The following is an 18,440-nucleotide window of genomic DNA, read 5'->3' on the forward strand; positions in this document are numbered from 1 at the left end:
GCTTTCTGCCCCCTTTGACCTGCTTGACTCTTCCCGACAGCTCTTACACAACACTGGAAACTCTCGACAGAAGCGCAGATGTGGAAATTACACAAATGTCCAGTGTGCAGATGATGAATGAACGAATGCATGAATGAATCAAAAAAGAATTAGTTTTGATTAGGAATAAGCATTGCACTTTTAAATAGATGTTATTTTACCTGAACTCCACAGCAAAAGAAAGAACCTCAATACTGATATAATGTCAGTTTTAAGTGATATATTGTTTTAAATGACATCTTTTCTATCAACATAATCCCTTGGTTGTGCATTAAAGTATAATAAACAGCAGACCTTTAAAAACAATATGAACATCAATGCTGTCAGTCTGCAGTTTTCTTGATATATATGTTGACATTTTTGCTTTTTCCCTAAGAAATGTTATGCTTTTTTATTATAAAAACCCAAATGTCTATATATTTAGTTGTTTTTTATATATTCTACTATTTTTTTAGTTTTAGTAATTTAGTTGTGTTTCAGTCATTTTGATTAATTTGTGTTTTTTATGTCTATTAAGACTAATTTTTATTTTTTTTGCACAGACCTTTAAAAACAATAAGAACATCAATGCTGTCAGTTTTTTAATGCTTTTTCATTGTGACACCCAAAATAAATAAATAAATAAATAAATATAGAGAGAGATTTCATTGTTTTTACTATATATTTTTCATATGTTTAATGTTTTCATGTTTTTCAATATGTGTATACAATTTTTTGTAATTATTTAGCACACTTTTTTCTGTAAAGATGATATTTATTATGAAAAACACTCAAAAAATGAATTTGAATTGTACTTGAAATGTATATATTTATTTATTTATTTAATTTATTGATTGATTTTTTTTTTTTTTTTTTTTTTGGAAGGAATCAGTATGAAATTATTCCTCTTTTGTGTTCAAATAAATAAATTAAAAAATTAGCCAATAAAGATCAAGCTCAAAGATAAAATATTAAATAAATGATTGATAAAACATAATATCTTAAACATAAATATTAAAATGTTAAATATTTGCTTAAAGACACATTGGTTTGAGGTGCATCTAAACAGAAATGTTATGAATATTATTAAATATTTATTTGAGGTGTAAATAAATAATCTTAAATATAAAAACAAATAAATTTTTTTTATCTTAGTCTTATTTAGTTTTTATTATATATTTTGTCAGTTTTTTATATATATATTTTGTTAGTAATTTAGTTGTTTCAGTGATTTTTAGACATTTTTATGTCTATACAATTTTTAATCATATTTCTATACACATTTTTCTGTAAAGATTTATGAAAAAACACTCTAAAATGAATTTGAATTGTACTTGAAATGTTTATTATTCAAATATATAATGAAATGTATGTATTAATTTATTTATTTATTAAATCAATATGAAATTATGCCTCTATTGTGTTCAAAGAAAGAAAACAAAATAAAGATCAACTATTAAATAAAATATAAAAAATAAAAAAAAATTCTTATAGTAGAAAAATAAAAATAAACACTTTAATTTTATTTTAAAAATTAATTCAATTTTTAAATGTTCTCTGTATTTGTATCTTTAGTAAAGCTGATATTTATTATGAAAAATGCTCTAAAAATACATTTGAATTTAACTGAAAATATTTGAATGAGTGGGAAAAATAAATGCTGTTATTTTTTTTTTAGTTATAGGACAAAAAAAGAGGGAAATTCCATAGCGAAGTGTGACACACAGTAACAGATCAGCAACATGAGAAACGTCTGTGACTAATTTTAACTCAATGTGAGACACACGTGAGCTGAATGAGAAACACGCTATAAAAATTGTGAATAAACTCTGTAATTGTCCAGAATCTTGTATGTTGATGTACAGATAAACTAATAACAGATTGCCTCATTCTCACACGATTCATGAGGTGTGTAAACGTCAGATAACCTTCTGCCAGAGCGTCTGTCAATAATGTCAATAAACATAAACCAGAACGGCCTCGTGACGGACATCAATAACGATTTCAATTATTGTTCAGAAGAATTTAAAGTGCAGATGAAATCGCCATAAAACAGAGCCTGGACCATCTGCGCCTCTCGATTTATTGTTTTCCTAATGACAAAATTTCCATTAAATAAAGGACAAGTCTCGGCCACGTTTTGGGGAATAATTTAAAATACCTGCCTGAATTATTTAGCAACTCACTCTGTGGGTGTGGGTTGCTTTTTCTGTTTCTTCCTACTGGTATAAATCACAGTAAATGCTCTTTATGTAATCTATGATCATGAAACGTATTGCAATGAGAATTCCCTGTTTTTTATTTATTTTTTAATCAGAACTGCAGTGTATTTATGCAGTATGCACACTGTGCACACTATGCTGATTTCCTGTATGCGCTGAATACCTGGATGATATTTGTCAAAGTGTGCATAACAAAGACATAAAGAGATGCCAGGATGTTCTGGGAAATCTAAAAGGGAAAAAAAGACATGATGTAATGCAATGTAATATATTCTTATAGTAATAAATTCTCTTTCCCAGTAATGTTCATGCTAGAAAATATCACTCATATTCTTTCTTTGTGCTGTTTCCAGTGAAATTGTATGCTTATATGGCACAAAATATATTTTAAAGCTGATATTTATTATAAAATCATTTTTAATTGAATTAAATTTCCATTTTAAATGTTTGTTGTTTCAGTACAATGACAAATAAAAGCCTGTTATAAGCCCATACTATTTTTCTCACACAGAAATCTATATAAGAAACTAAAATAAATCATATATATGATATATATATTTTGAATCTGTTTGTATTTTTTATCCTGTTCATTTTTTCTACTATTTTTCAGTTTTAGTAATTGTTTGTTTCAGTGATTTTTATTATTTATTTATTTCTCTTTTTACAATTTTTTATTTATTATATTTTTATGACACAACTACTGATATTTATTATCAAAAATAACATGAATTTGAATTGTATTGGAAATGCTAGTATATTTTAGGTTACACAACTAAATCACTAAAAAAATGAAAATATAAAATCCAAAATAAATTCAAAATAATAAAACACATTTTATTATATATTAGACTGAACTAATAAACTTATGTTTATTCTGATGTATAATAAAATATACTTTTTTATATAATCTACTTTTTTCAGTTTTAGTAATCGTGTGTTTCAGTCTTTTTTATTTTTTAAATTTCTATACATTTTTTATTCATTATGTTTTTATGGCACAAATATTTATATTTACTATCAAAAATACTCTTAAAATGAATTTGAATTGTATCAAAATGTTAGTTTATTTTAGTTTACACAATTAAATTAATAAAACAAACAAAAAAACAAAAAACAAACAAAAAATAAACTAGTGTTAAATCTAATATATAATAAATATTTTTTATCTACTTTTTTATATAATCTACGTTTTTCCAGTTTTAGTAATCATGTGTTTCAGTCTTTTTTTATTTTTTACATTTCTATAAATGTTTTATTCATTATATTTTAATATCAATATTTATTATCAAAAATACTCTTTAAATAAATTTGAATTATATCGGAAATGTTAGTTTATTTGAGTTTACACAACTAAATTATTAAAACGACAATATAAATATAAAAACAAATTAAAAATATTAATAAACACTGAGCTAATAAACGTTTATTATAATATATATTAAAATCTACTTTTTTATGTAATCAGCTTTTTCAGTTTTAATAATTGTGTGTTTCAGTCATTTTTATTAATATTATTATTCTTTTTAATTTTTATACTTTTTTATTCATTATATTTTTAGGGCACAGATATTGACATTATCAAAAATAATAATTGTATTGGAAATGTTAGTTTATTTTTGTTTACACAACTAAATTACTAAAACTAACAAAAGCACAAAATAAAAACAAATAATATGAATTATTAATATTAACAAAATATTATTTTATGTTTATTCTAATATATATATAAAAAAAATTATAATATATATTTTCTTTTTTTTTAGTTTTTGTTTTTTTGTTTTAGTAATTTAGTTTTATATACAGAGTTTATTCATTTTTATTTCAGGTTTAGTTTTACTGTTTTTAATATAAAATACGTTTGTATTTCAGACAACAAAAATGATATGTTCTTAGTTGGTAAGTTATTAATTTACGTGGATCACAGTATGTTTCTCAAAGCCCTGATTCATTATTAGTTTGCATCGTGTCTCAAAAACAGGTCTGTGTTGATGGTGTGTGCTGTATTTCCCAGCTAAGCAGTCTTTCTCAAGAGCTGCAGGGACACGTTAGTGCGTTTGTTGGAGAGAGACGCCAGCGCTATCAGCCGGGATCTTCTGGTCAAACAGACGCAGACGCTGCTGTCAACCTGACAGGCGCCACAGCCCGTCTCTCTCGCTCTGTCCCGGGCCAATGACCCCTCTCCTCCTCTCTTACCTGCACGGATCCTGCCTCTGTCGAGAATTCATCCACTCGCACTTTCCCAAACACAGAAAAATCACCACCAAAACACGACGATCGATATCCAGCCTTCACAAAAAAGCCAAAAAGCCTGTTCTAATGAAGGCAGGTGAAAACAGACACTCGACGTGACACAATACAGCAGAGAAAACAAACCGTCAATAGCTCGGTTTCAACCTACTGAACTACTGCAGAAATAAAGGCTGCTAGAAAAGTGGTTTGAGGGTCTTACATGGTTTTAGGTGGTCTGGGTGGTCTCCTAGCTGGTGTTTGGTTGGTTTTAACAGCTGCAATGTGCCCAAATTCCATCTAAAACCAGTAAAACAAAGCACATTTATGATGTTTTCTTTAGAAATATAAGCAGCTGACTTTATTGGCAAAATCACAACTGAAATGTACCAAAATTCAATTCAATTCAATTAAAAAATAAAGTAATAAAAAATAAGCAGCTGACTTTATAGGCAACGTTTTATTTTATTTTATTTGATTTGATTTTTTATTTATTTTTATTTGATTTGATTTTATAAAATAAAATAAGGAAAGTTTATAGGTAGCACAATAAATATAAGGAGATTTTATAGGTAGCATCACAACTGAAGTGTACAAAAATAAAATAAAATAAAAATACAGGCAGTTGACTTCATAGGCAATGTCACGACTGAAACGTGCTAAAATAAAATAAAATAAAACAAAATCACATATAAATAAAAATAAAAAATATAAGCACAATAAATATAAGGAAAATGACTTCTACTGTGGAATTAAATTAAATTAAATTAAATTAAATTAAATTAAATTAATGAGAGCACAATAAATATTGCATTTAAAAGTTGCAAAATAAAATAAAATAAATATTTAGGACACCACAATAAATATCAAATCAAAACGTCACAAAATAAAATAAAATAAATACATAAATAAAATAAAATAAAATAAAATAAATTATATATATTTTTAAAAATGACAAACATTTAGGAGAGCACAATAAATATAAGGAAAAATAATTTATATTATGACTGTGTAATAAAATAAAATGCAATTTAAGACAGCACAATACATATTTATCAAATAATAAAATAATAAAATTAAATTAAATTAAATTAAAATTACTGTTTGTTAAAATTACTAATGTTTATTCTAATATATAATAAAATATTTGTGTTTATTAATATTATATAAAATAATAAAAATTACAACAACACAATAAATATCAAATATAAAAATAGCTAGAATGCTAGTAGCTAGAAAGGACTGAACAATAATGTGATGTAATGTAAAAGTCAGAAACCTTCCACAGAAAATGCTTGAAATGCTGCCTAGACATGCAGCTCACTAAGGTGCTCGTTGTTGTGTGCTTTTACTGTCTTCTTCATTTTACAGTCAGTTTCACTACACAACAGTTGTTGCCTTTGGCTTTTTACTCGTTTGCTTGCTTTTTCAATTTATTTCTCAATACATGACCAGAAAGAGAGACGACGAGCTCGTGAAGTCATGCAGAACGGCTCCTCGCCATTTCTGTTTATAGTAGACAACAAGTTTTGTTTTTTTTTTCCATTTTAATGGTACATGAGGTCTCTGTTGTGGTGAGGTGAAAGAAGCTACTTGACCTTCAACACCTGACTGATTCGGTCAAGGTGTTTCTGGCCCTGTTGGAGAATAACAGATGGTGGAAGTAGTGCAGAACAGTATGTACCATTAAATAAAGCATCTTCAGCTAATGGGAAACAGAGTCCAGTAACCTTTAAATAGCCACTGAACTTGAAGTTCACACTCCAAAATAAAGCTATACGACAAAGAACACCATAATATTTAATGGATCATCCACTGACACTTCATTAAGCCCTGAGATAAAAGCACTACTGACCAATTACACCTTAACAAACACAACTAATAATACTGAAAGAGAGCACTAATCAACGTCTGTCCTACTTACACCATGCGGTCACAATTTGCCTCAGCAGAGATTTCCCGCTAAACAGGAAGCTAATAGGAAATGAAATGTGCCAGATAATCAGATTATATAGGTGAAAATGTAGTTACTTCACATCTGTTGTGAAATATAGGGATCTTGACTGAACATTGACGAAAAAGGACAAATTATTTCTATAATGACCGTGGAAAAAACCTAACGGGAAATAAAAAAGATTTAAAAAAAAAAAAACCTAACTAACAAACAAACAAACAGTAATAAGTACATAGAAATAAAATAAAAAATATAAAATAAAACACATAAATAATATAATAAAGATATATTAAGAAACAAAGGAAATAAAATAAGATGAAAAATAATAACAAAAATAAATAGCCATAAAATAAAATGATCAAATTAAAATAAAAAACTATTGAAATAAAATAAAAATAAAAATAAATAAATAAATAAATAAATAAATAAACACATAAATTGAACAGACTTACATATAAAAATAAAATGATTTAAAGCAAATAAATAAAAAAGAAAAAATGTAAAATATAAATAAACATAACTGAATAATATAATTAAATAATTAAAATAATATAATATATAAATAATATAAAAAATAAATATAAAAAATAAAGAAAATGAAATAAAAATATAATAAATAAATAAATAAATAGACAAAATAAAGATGGTTAAATAAAAATAAAAATATTTAAATCAAATAAATAAATTAATAAATACATAAGTAAAAGATAAATAAATAAAGCAAATTCAAAAAACATATTTAAATAATAAAATAAACAACTAAAATAATAAAATATATAAACAATATAATATTATATAATAAATTATTAATAAGAAAAAAGAACATCAAATAAGATAACAATAATAAATAAAATAAATAAATAGACAAAATAAAAATGATAAAAAAATTATTATAAAAAAACAAGAAAAATATTATAAAAATAGATAAATAGATATGAAATAAAGGTTATCAAATAAAAATAAAAAATATTTTGTAAAAAAATAAACTAAAAAATGTGAAAATACATAAACTAAAATATAAAAAAACTAAAATAACACAATATATACAAAAATGTAATAAATAAATAATAATAAATAAAATAAAACTAAAATAAATAAATAGAATAAAAAAAGATTTTTTTTTACAAATATTTAAATCAAATAAATAAAACAAATTCAAACAGACAAAAAAAAAAAACAGTAATAAAAATAACTAAAATAAAATAAAATTTAATAGAACATAAAGGAAATAAAATGTATAATAAATATAATAAACTGTATATGAACTGTATATGAACTGTATATTATAATAAATATAATAAACTGTAAATGTATAATAAACGTATAATAAATAAATTGGCATAAATGAATAAAAAATAATTAAGTCAAATAAATAAATAAGTAAAAAGACAAAATTTAAAGAAATATAAATACAAAATCATAAAATAGCCAAAATAATATAATATATATATAATAAATTAAAATAAAAAAGACAAAATAAACTATTTAAAAGCCATAAATAAATAAGTAAATTCAAAAATATTACAAAATTAATTAAAAAAAACAAAAACAATAATAAATTATTGTTTTTTATCTTTCTTATAATTTTGTATCTATATTGTGCATATATATTTCCTGTATTTTAAGACAGCACAACAAATATCCATTGTAAAAGAAAGGAGAAAACGCCTTCCTTATCTTTTGTTGCTAAAGTCAAAGATCGCACGGCCAATCAAGATCCGTATTTTGCTGCAAATTCACTTCAGCTCCAAATGATTTTTACCCTTTTCCTCATCACCGCTGTTTATTCTGATTTCATCCTATTTTATATCTCACCCCGCGTTGTTGTTCTATTAGCCTTTGTCCCGCCGCCTGACCTGATATTTTGTGACTTTCAGCTATTTTATCAAGCGCCATCAGATTTCATTTTCATCCAACCTACTAAATAAATAAAAGGTACATTGATTTTATAGACGAATGCACTCGTCCAAATGTGTTTGCTTTCGACCTTTTCCCATTTATTCTCGCGAAAGACAACGAAACGGCTGTTGCAATAATGAAAATGCACAGAAAAGTGAAGAGAGGAAGTCAGCGGTCCCTCGAGCCCGTCGCCTTCCGTTCCAAATCACTCGGCTGCTCGGTAAAGTGAGACGCCACGAGCTCTTTTGTAGAAAATAGAGGAGCGCTTCTCCACTAAGACTAGATGAGAGGCGGCGGGGAATAGAGGCATGAACCTGTATGAATAAATAAGAGCGACAAGCTCCCTGTCTGTAATCACCGCACACAAAACCCCGCAGCCGCTGCAAAGAGCCGCAGAGACGCGCGCCGAACAATGGCTTCTGCTGAAGCGGCATTACGCCGCTGGAAAACACAAAAGAGCTGGGCAGCAGCGAGCGGACGGGTTCACTGGCGCTCTGACATCAGGGATGCTCAAGCGTTCAGCTGCAACAATGAAGTCCTTCAGCAAGAACACAGTCGGATGCGGCGAGGACACCGGCCGACCCAAACGCGTCAATGTCTCTGTTGCGCGTGAAACAGGTCGCTTTTGTGGGCTTCCGAGAGTCGCACATGATCTCGAGTGCTGCAGATACGTTTACAGGCTCAAATCCTACACCGTTTCACTGTGCATAACAAAAAAGAAAAATAGATACATCATTTTTTAGATGAATCACGGCATTACAACTTTTGATCAAAATGAAAAAGCATCTAAAAATACTATATTTATTTATATATACACATGTGCTTCAGACAAAAGTTTGGAATAATTAAGAATTTTTAATGTTTTTGAAATGAGTCTCTTTTGCTCACCAAGGCTACATTTATTTGTTAATATTCTGAAATGTTTTTACAATTTAGAATAACTGTTTTCTATATGATTATATTTTAAAATGTAATTTATTTCTGTGATGAAAAGTTGAATTTTTATCAGCCATTACTCCAGTCTTCAGTGTCACATGATCTTTCAGAAATCATTCTAATATTATTATTTATTATATATTATTTATTAATTATTATCAGTTATTAATGGTGTTCGATTATTAATAGTGGTTCTTATTATCAATGTAGAAAACAGTATTTGCTGCTTATAACAGACAAAAGTTTGGAATAATTAAGAAATGTTATTGTTTTTGAAATAAGTCTCTTCTGGTCACCCAGGCTGCATTTATTTGTTCAAAAAAACAAAAAAAAAATCAGTAATATTCTGAAATGTTTTTTACAATTTAGAATAACTGTTTTCTATATGATTATATTTTAGAATGTAATTTACTCCTGTGATGAAAAGCTGAATTTCCAGCATCATTACTCCAGTCTTCAGTGTCACATGATCTTTCAGAAATCATTCGAATATTATTATTTATTATATATTATTTATTAATTAATTATTATCAGTTATTATTGGTGTTCGAATATTAATAGTGGTTCTAATTATCAGTGTAGAAAACGGTTTTTGCTGCTTATAGTAGACAAAAGTTTGGAATAATTAAGAATTTTTAATGTTTTTGAAATTAGTCTCTTTTGCTCACCAAGGCTACATTTATTTGTTAATATTCTGAAATGTTTTTACAATTTAGAATAACTGTTTTCTATATGATTATATTTTAAAATGTAATTTATTTCTGTGATGTAAAGTTGAATTTTTATCAGCCATTACTCCAGTCTTATGTCACATGATCCTTCAGATATCATTCTAATATTATTATTTATTATATATTATTTTATATATATACATATATTATATTTTAAGTTTTTGCTGCTTAAGTAGCAGACACAATTTTGGAATAATTAAGAATTTTTATTGTTTTTGAAATAAGTCTCTTCTGCTCACCAAGGCTGCATTTATTTGTTCAAAAATGACAGAAAAATCAGTAATATTCAAAAATTTTTTTACAATTTAAAATAACTGTTTTCTATTTGAATATATTTTAAAATATAATTTATTCCTGTGATGAACTGCTGAATTTTCAGCCTCATTAATCGAGTCTTCAGAGTCACATGATCCTTCAGAAATCATTCTAATATACTGATTTGCTGCTCAGTTATTAATGATTCTCAATTATTAATAGTGGTTCTTATAATCAATGTCGAAAACGGTTTTTGCTGCTTAAGTAGCAGACAAAAGTCTGGAATAATTAAGCATTTTTAATGTTTTTGAAATAAGTCTCTTCTGCTCACCAAGGCTGCATTTATTTGTTCAAAAATACAGAAAAATTAGTAATATTCTGAAATGTTTTTACAATTTAGAATAACTGTTTCCTATATGATTATATTTTAAAATGTAATTTATTCCTGTGATGAAAAGCTGAATTTTCATCAGCCATTACGCCAGTCTTATGTGTCACATGATCCTTCAGAAATCATTCTAATAGGTTGATTTATCAGTGTTGGAAATAGTTTTTTGAAACCTATGATATATTTTTTTTCAGGACACTTTGATGAATCAAAAGTTAAAAAGAACAGCATTTATTCAAAATAGAAATCTTTTTAAACAAAATAAGTCTTTGCTATCAGTTTGTATCAATTTAACACATCCTTGCTGAATAAAAGTATTAATTTCTGTAAAAAAAAAAAGGAAGAGTAAAAATGTACTGACCCCAAACTTTTTAACGGTAGTGTATATTGTTAGAAAAAATTTCTATTTTAAATTCTATTTTGAATCAAAGAATTCTAAAAAGTATCACAGGTTCCGAAAAAATATTAAGCAGCACAACTGTTTCCAACATTGATAATAAATCAGTATATCAGAATGATTTCTGAAGGATCACATAAGACTGAAAATTCAGATTTGATCACAGGAATAAATTACATTTTAATATATATAAAATACAAAAACATTATTTTACATTGTAAAAATATTTGAATTTTGATGATTTTTCCATATGTTTGATCAAATAAATGCAGCTTTTATGAGCATAAGAAACTTAAAGACATTAAATGGCAGTGTATATTCAAAAGTATAATATATAATTATATTGACTATAAGTAATTACAATGTATTTAATATTTATTGCAAGTGTGAGAGTATAAAGAGACTTTTGCAATGCTTACAATTTAGAGAAAGTAAACAGTTCCACTCCATTAAAAATGCATGGCATGCATAAATAAAATGTATATGCTAATAATAGCTGTAGTTTTGGAGCATCTAGTGTTTGATCAACGAAAGCAGCTTTATGCTTTTCATAAAATGAATAAATAAATTACTTTATAAAATCTAAAATAAAACATAAAATAAATGTTGAATTAAAATTAAAATAATGATTATAATATCCAAATAATTAATATAAATTAATATAAATTACTATAATTAATATAAGAAATATATATATATATATATATAGCATTAAAAATGATTAACAGTGACAGTAAATGCATTTATAACATTACAATGTTAAAAGATAATAAATAACTTTTTTGCATTTAATGCATTTATTATTGATTGATGGATTGATATTTTATATGTATTAATACATTTACTAAATAATACATTCAAATGTTTGGGGTCAGTATTATTTTTAATAATAATACTCAGCATTAAATTTAATCTCAGTTTAAAATATATTTAAAAATAGAACAGTAAGTAATTTTGTTTTATTTCTACAGCACCTTTCTAATGTCACAAATGTCACAAAGTGCTTTACATTCAATATGAAAAAAAAAACACAAAACATAATAAATAGAAAAAATAAAATAAAAAAGACAAAATAAACAATTTAAAAGTCATAAATAAATAAATTCAAACAAATAAATAAGGAAAGGAATGAAACACAATGCATTAAGAGCCGGGGGGTGAAAACATTTTTCTTATTTTGCCTAAATATCATATTTTTTTTCATGTAGTACTGCCCTTCAGAAGCTACAGAAGATATTTACATGTTTCCCAGAAACAACATAAGTGAAATGTACCCTGATCAACCCCGGCTCTTAATGCATGGTTTCTCCTTCTGGAGCATCAGTGAGTGTTTGAACCTTCTGTAATAGTTGCATATGAGTCCCTCAGTTGTCCTCAGTGTGAAAAGATGGATCTCAAAAACATACAGTCATTGTTGGAAAGGGTTCAAATACACAAAAAAAGCAACATCCAGGAAGCCTGATTTAATTGTTTATATGTATTTGCATGACGGCAGCGGCGGTGATGTCCTAATGGGACACGGGTCCATAGATCAGTCACGTCAAACAAAGACGCGGACACACAGACGCCTGCCTATGTGTGTCTGACCGGCGACGCACAGACGTGCCAAGAGAGGAGACGGGGACGAAACAGGCTAGAAAGTCAAGGTGAAGGAGTGATGACCTCAAAAAACACAAATGAGCCAATCAAGGATATGAAGACCTTTTTTTAGAACTGTAGTATTTTTCCTATTTATCCTCTTTTTTTTCACATTTCACTAATTTTGTTTACACACACACACACACACACATACATATACATATATACATATATACATACATATATATATTATACATATATACATACACACACACACACACTTTTTAAAAATAATTTTGTATAAGTTTATATTGTATAACTTTTTTTTTATAGAAATGTAAGTTATATTTTCTAATTTCTTTTTTTTTTATTTCTTGTATATATATTTTTTTACTTTTTAAAGATAAAATTAAACAAAATAACTGAGGATGATATTACATAAAATAATAACATATAATTAACAAAAATATAAAATATAAGAAATAAAAATTAAAAAAATTATAAAATATAAAAAAATACTAAAATATAAAATGGTATAACTTACAATTAAATAAACATAAAACAATAGACAAAATTATAAAATAGTATAATATAAAATAGTCTGAAATATAATAAAAATAGTATTATATAGTATTAAAAATAAAATAGTATGAAATAAAATAATACAAATATTACAAATAAAATAAAACAAAATGAGTTACATCACCTGGGATATTACATAAAAATAGTAAAAAAAAGTATAAAATTAAACCATGTAAATTATTAAATACAAATAAAACAATAAAAACAAAAAAATTATTAAATATCAAATACTATTAATTAAAAAGTATAAAATGAAATATCATAAAAATAGTATTAAATACTATTAAATAAAAATAAAATAGTATAAAATAAAATAATACAAATATTAAAAATAAAATGAAAAAAATGAGTTATATCACAGATATATATAGTTTTTAAATACTTTTGTATAAAGTTTTTCTTTAATTTATTTTTTCTTTTTTTCTAAAATTCCGATGAGAATCACAACCTTGCAACCTTGGGTTTAAATTAAACAAGTAATAATTTTTACATTGGTAAACATTTTTTTTTTTATATATATATATATATATATATATATATATATATATATTTATATATATATATATATATATATATATATTAATATTTTTTTTATTCTAAACCTCTGAGATGAATCTTAGCACTGCAACATTGAATTTAAATGAAAAGAGTATTATTAAAAACACTTTTCGTCTTGTAATTTTTTTTCTTCTTATAATTATTTTATAATGAAAAAAATAAATAAATTTAAAAAATAAATAAATAAAGTTAAAGGTTAAATATAACCCTGTAGACTATAAGTAATTGACAATTCAGATAAAATGCAGTGAATTTGATATTTATTGCAATGTTTGACATAATTTGCAATGCATACAGCAAGAAGAAAACAACCTGTTGCACTCTATTGAATATCCAAGGCATGGCGTGCATGAAGAAAATTAATATGCTAATAATAGTTTTGGAGCATCTGGCGTTTGATCAATGAAAGCAGCTTTATGTTTTTCATACTGATAAGATTGAGAATACCTGCCGTCTGGTGTCACGTGCCGTTCTCCGATAGTTGAGGGTCATTTCCTAAGCAAGGTGTGAACAATGATGAATGATGAGGAGAATTATAATGAGCGAAGAATCCCTGGAGACGCTGAGATGGTTGAGAATAAATGATGTCTGAAACAAGAAAAGATATTAGCCGAGCGTTCGCTCTGTTTTCACGAACAATCTGATAAAATCGTCCCAGCTGCGACTCAAACCTCATTTAAAGACACAATAGAGACAGTTATGAATTGAGAGAGATTGAGTGAGCTTCGCTTTCCTCTTCCAAACTATTATCTCTAAGGTCATTTGTATTAGACCGGCCTGCGTTTAAAATATTGCAGACAATACATCAATCACAGGAAGGCATACAGAAATGATTTGCCAATCCAGTAGCCTGAAAAAACCTCTAGAGTATAAAGATGGGATATTTACAATGATTTTGCTGGTTATATAAAATTAAGCAACATTGGAAATAATTGCATTTGCATTTGCATTTGCACTGTGTCACTACTACTAAAAGTTTTCAGCTAATTTCCTTTTTATGAGTTTAATGAATCAGTTCAAAACTCTGATTCAATGATTCGCTTGTGCTACAAACAAATCACTTTAACTGATCAAATAAAATATAGAAACAAATCATTTACAATGTTTGTTTGGTTGAAATAAATAAATAAAATATTAAAATAAAAAACATATTTTTTTTAAATTATTTTAGCTATATCACACAGCCCTAAAAAGTATTATAGAAAATTATATAATTAAAAAAATAAAAATAAAAATAATATATATATATATATATATATATATATATATATGTGTGTGTGTGTATATATATATATATATATATATATTATTATTATTATTATTATTATTATTATTATTATTATTAATTTGAACAGCCCAAAGAACTGGATAAAATAAAAAATAAATAAATAAAAATAAAATTAAATTAAATAAAATATGAAGATATTACATAAAATAATAAAATAATAATATTTAATAAAAACATATAAAAATTAAAACAACTTAGTATAAAATAAAATTGTATAAATTAAAATTAAATAAAAATAAAATAATAAAAATTTAAAGTAAATAGTTTAACATAAAATAGTCTGAAATATAATTAAAATAGTATTATATAGTATTAAATACAAATATAATAGTATAAAATAAAATAAAATAAAAACAAATTGAATAAAATAAAATAAAATAAAAATAATACAATTATTAAACATAAAATAAAACAAAATGAGTTACATCACCTGGAGATATAAAATATAAAATAAAACAATAAGTATAAAATTAAACAGTATAAATAATTAAATGCAAATAAAACAACAAAAACAAAAAATAAATTAAATAGTTATTTTTTTTTTTTTAAATAAATAGTAATTAAATAGTATAAAATAAAATAGTATGAAATATAATATAAATAGCATTAATTAAAAATAAAAATAAAATAATCTGAAATGTAATAAAAATAGTATTAAATAAAAATAAAATAGTATAAAATAAAACAAATAACTATAAAATAAAATAGTATACATTATTAAATATACTGAAACTAAAAATAGTATTCAATAATAGTATAAAATAATACAAATATTAAAAATAAACAAAGTGAGTTACATCATTTGGAAATATTACATGAAAATAATAAAATAGTATAAAATAATAATATAAAAATAAAACAGTATAAAATAAAAATCAAAATTAAAATGAAAATAATAAAACAATAAAAACTGAACTTTTAAATTAAATTGTACATAATAAAACTGTATAAAATAAAAATAGTATCAATAGTACAAATTAAAAATTAAAAATAAAATAATACAAATGAACACAATACAATACAATATTTAATAATAAAATTTAAAAAAATTAAATTAAATAAAACCTTTTAAAAATGGGCTAACTAGTTCAAACGAATATTGAGATCATTTGATTAAAGTCTGATTGTAACTAAATCAATAAATGCATATTGATAAATGCAAAACAAATAAATAAAACAAAAATACATACATACATACATACATACATACTTTTTAACCCTACTCAGATAAAACAGAAATATCAAGAAATACTAAATATCAACAATGTAAAGTAAAAATCAGTATTTCACATATTCAGAATCATTTAATCATTACCTCAAAGATTAAACAATTATAAAGACACTAGTTTAAGCTCTGGAGACGATCTCATCATGTGTCCTAGAGCAAATTGTTAGGATGCCGAAACTTCTAATTATAATGTATATAAAAAGCCAAGGAGATGTTTGAATAACCTTAGCTGCAATGAAACATGCTTAATATCCGTGTCAGTTGTGAGACCTTCACAGACCATTACTTTGAAACAAAGTTTATGAAGACACCGTAAAAGCGATGCAGAGGAAAGTTTCTGTGATCTCTGAGGAGAGTTTACGGTCATATTAAAAGTCCTGTAATTATTTCTCGCCATTTGTTTTTCGGGCAACTGCACGGCCACTAGGGTAATCGCTGCTATTAAGGGCAGCATTTATTACAAAATAATCTTCATAAAGCAGCAATCTGCTAACGGTCCTTTAGTGGAGGTGTGATATTTATCTTGCAGAGATGAAGTGGTTCACATAAAACAACAGATGCTGTAGTGTATTATTAACTGCATACACTAGACCAAAGACTTATTTTTAGTTACGTATATTGTTTTTCTTCACTGTAATGTCTTAAAGGAACAGTTTTTCGTAATTTACTCACCCTTGTGTTGTTCCATGTTGTTGTTTTTTTCTTCACAAAAGGAGAACTGAAGAATCTTCATGCAGATCTTTTCCATTCAGCCATAGGGACCACATCTGTCAAGCTTTAAAATTGATAAAATCACCATAAAAATTGTCCAAACAACATCTTCTGACATCTTTGTTCACTGAAAATATTTGCTAACTAATACAATCCATCATGTTTATTGGGCCTTTGGATAAGATAAGATAAGATAAGATAAGATAAGATAAGATAAGATAAGATAAGATAAGATAAGATAAGATAAGATAAGATAAGATAAGATAAGATAAGATAAGATAAGATAAGATAAGATAAAAGATAAAAGATAAAATAATCCAGATAACTTTTGCACTATATCCCAAATTTTCTGAAATCATTTGACCGATTTATGTGAGAAACACAAGTAATAAAATAAAAAAATATAAATAAATGAATAGATAAAAATTATGATTTTTTTTAAATCAACATTTAAAATGTAAAAATTAAAAAATTAAATTAAATAGTCCAAACAATTTGTGCAGTACATCCAAAATTTTCTGAAATCATTCAACAAATTTGAATGAAAATGAAAATGTAAAAAATGAAATAAAATGAAAGATTAAAATAAAATAAAAATAACAAAAAAAAATAAAAAAAATAAAAAAAATTAAGAAATAAACAAATTACAATTTAAAAATAAAATAAAATAGTCCAAACAATTTGTGCAGTATATCCTAAATTTTCTTAAATCATTTAATAGATTTATGTGGGGAAAAGAACAAATATTACATTTTTAAAAAACATTAAAAATAAAATAATAATAATGATAATAATGATAATAATAATAATAATAATAATAACAATAATAATAATAATAATAAATTAAATTAAAAGTTAAGAAAATCCAAACAAATTAAAAATTTTAAAATTAAAAGTTGAAAATGTAATAAAAAAAAAAAAAAAATAAAAAAAAAAACTTCAAACAACTTGTGCTCTATATCCCAATTTTTCTGAAATAATATGGTAGATTTATGTAAGGATGAGAACAAATAATAAAATAAAAAATTTAAATAAAGTAAAACATTTAAATTTTACAATTTTAACTATTAAAATATTTACTTTTAAAAATTACAAATAAAATAAAATAGTCTAAATAATTTGTGCAGTATGTCCCAAATTTTCTGAAATTAGGCAACAGATTTATAAGAAAAAGAACAAATAATACAATTAAAAATTAAAACAAAAATAAAAATGTTAAAATCAAGAAAAAAACTTTAACATTAATTTTTGTAATTCAAAATTCAAAATTTGTAATTTAAAAACGTTTAAATTAAAATAAATTTAAATAGTCCAAACTAATTGTGTAGTATATCCTAAATTTTCTGAAATCATTTGACAGACATGTGAAAAAAAGAACAAATAATAAAAATAAAAAAAATAAATAAAAAATGTAAATTATAAAATAAAATAAATAGTTCAAACAACCTGTGCTCTGTATCCCAAATTTT

Source organism: Labeo rohita, chromosome 16, assembly GCF_022985175.1.
Source record: "Labeo rohita strain BAU-BD-2019 chromosome 16, IGBB_LRoh.1.0, whole genome shotgun sequence".
Taxonomy (NCBI): Eukaryota; Metazoa; Chordata; class Actinopteri; order Cypriniformes; family Cyprinidae; genus Labeo; species Labeo rohita.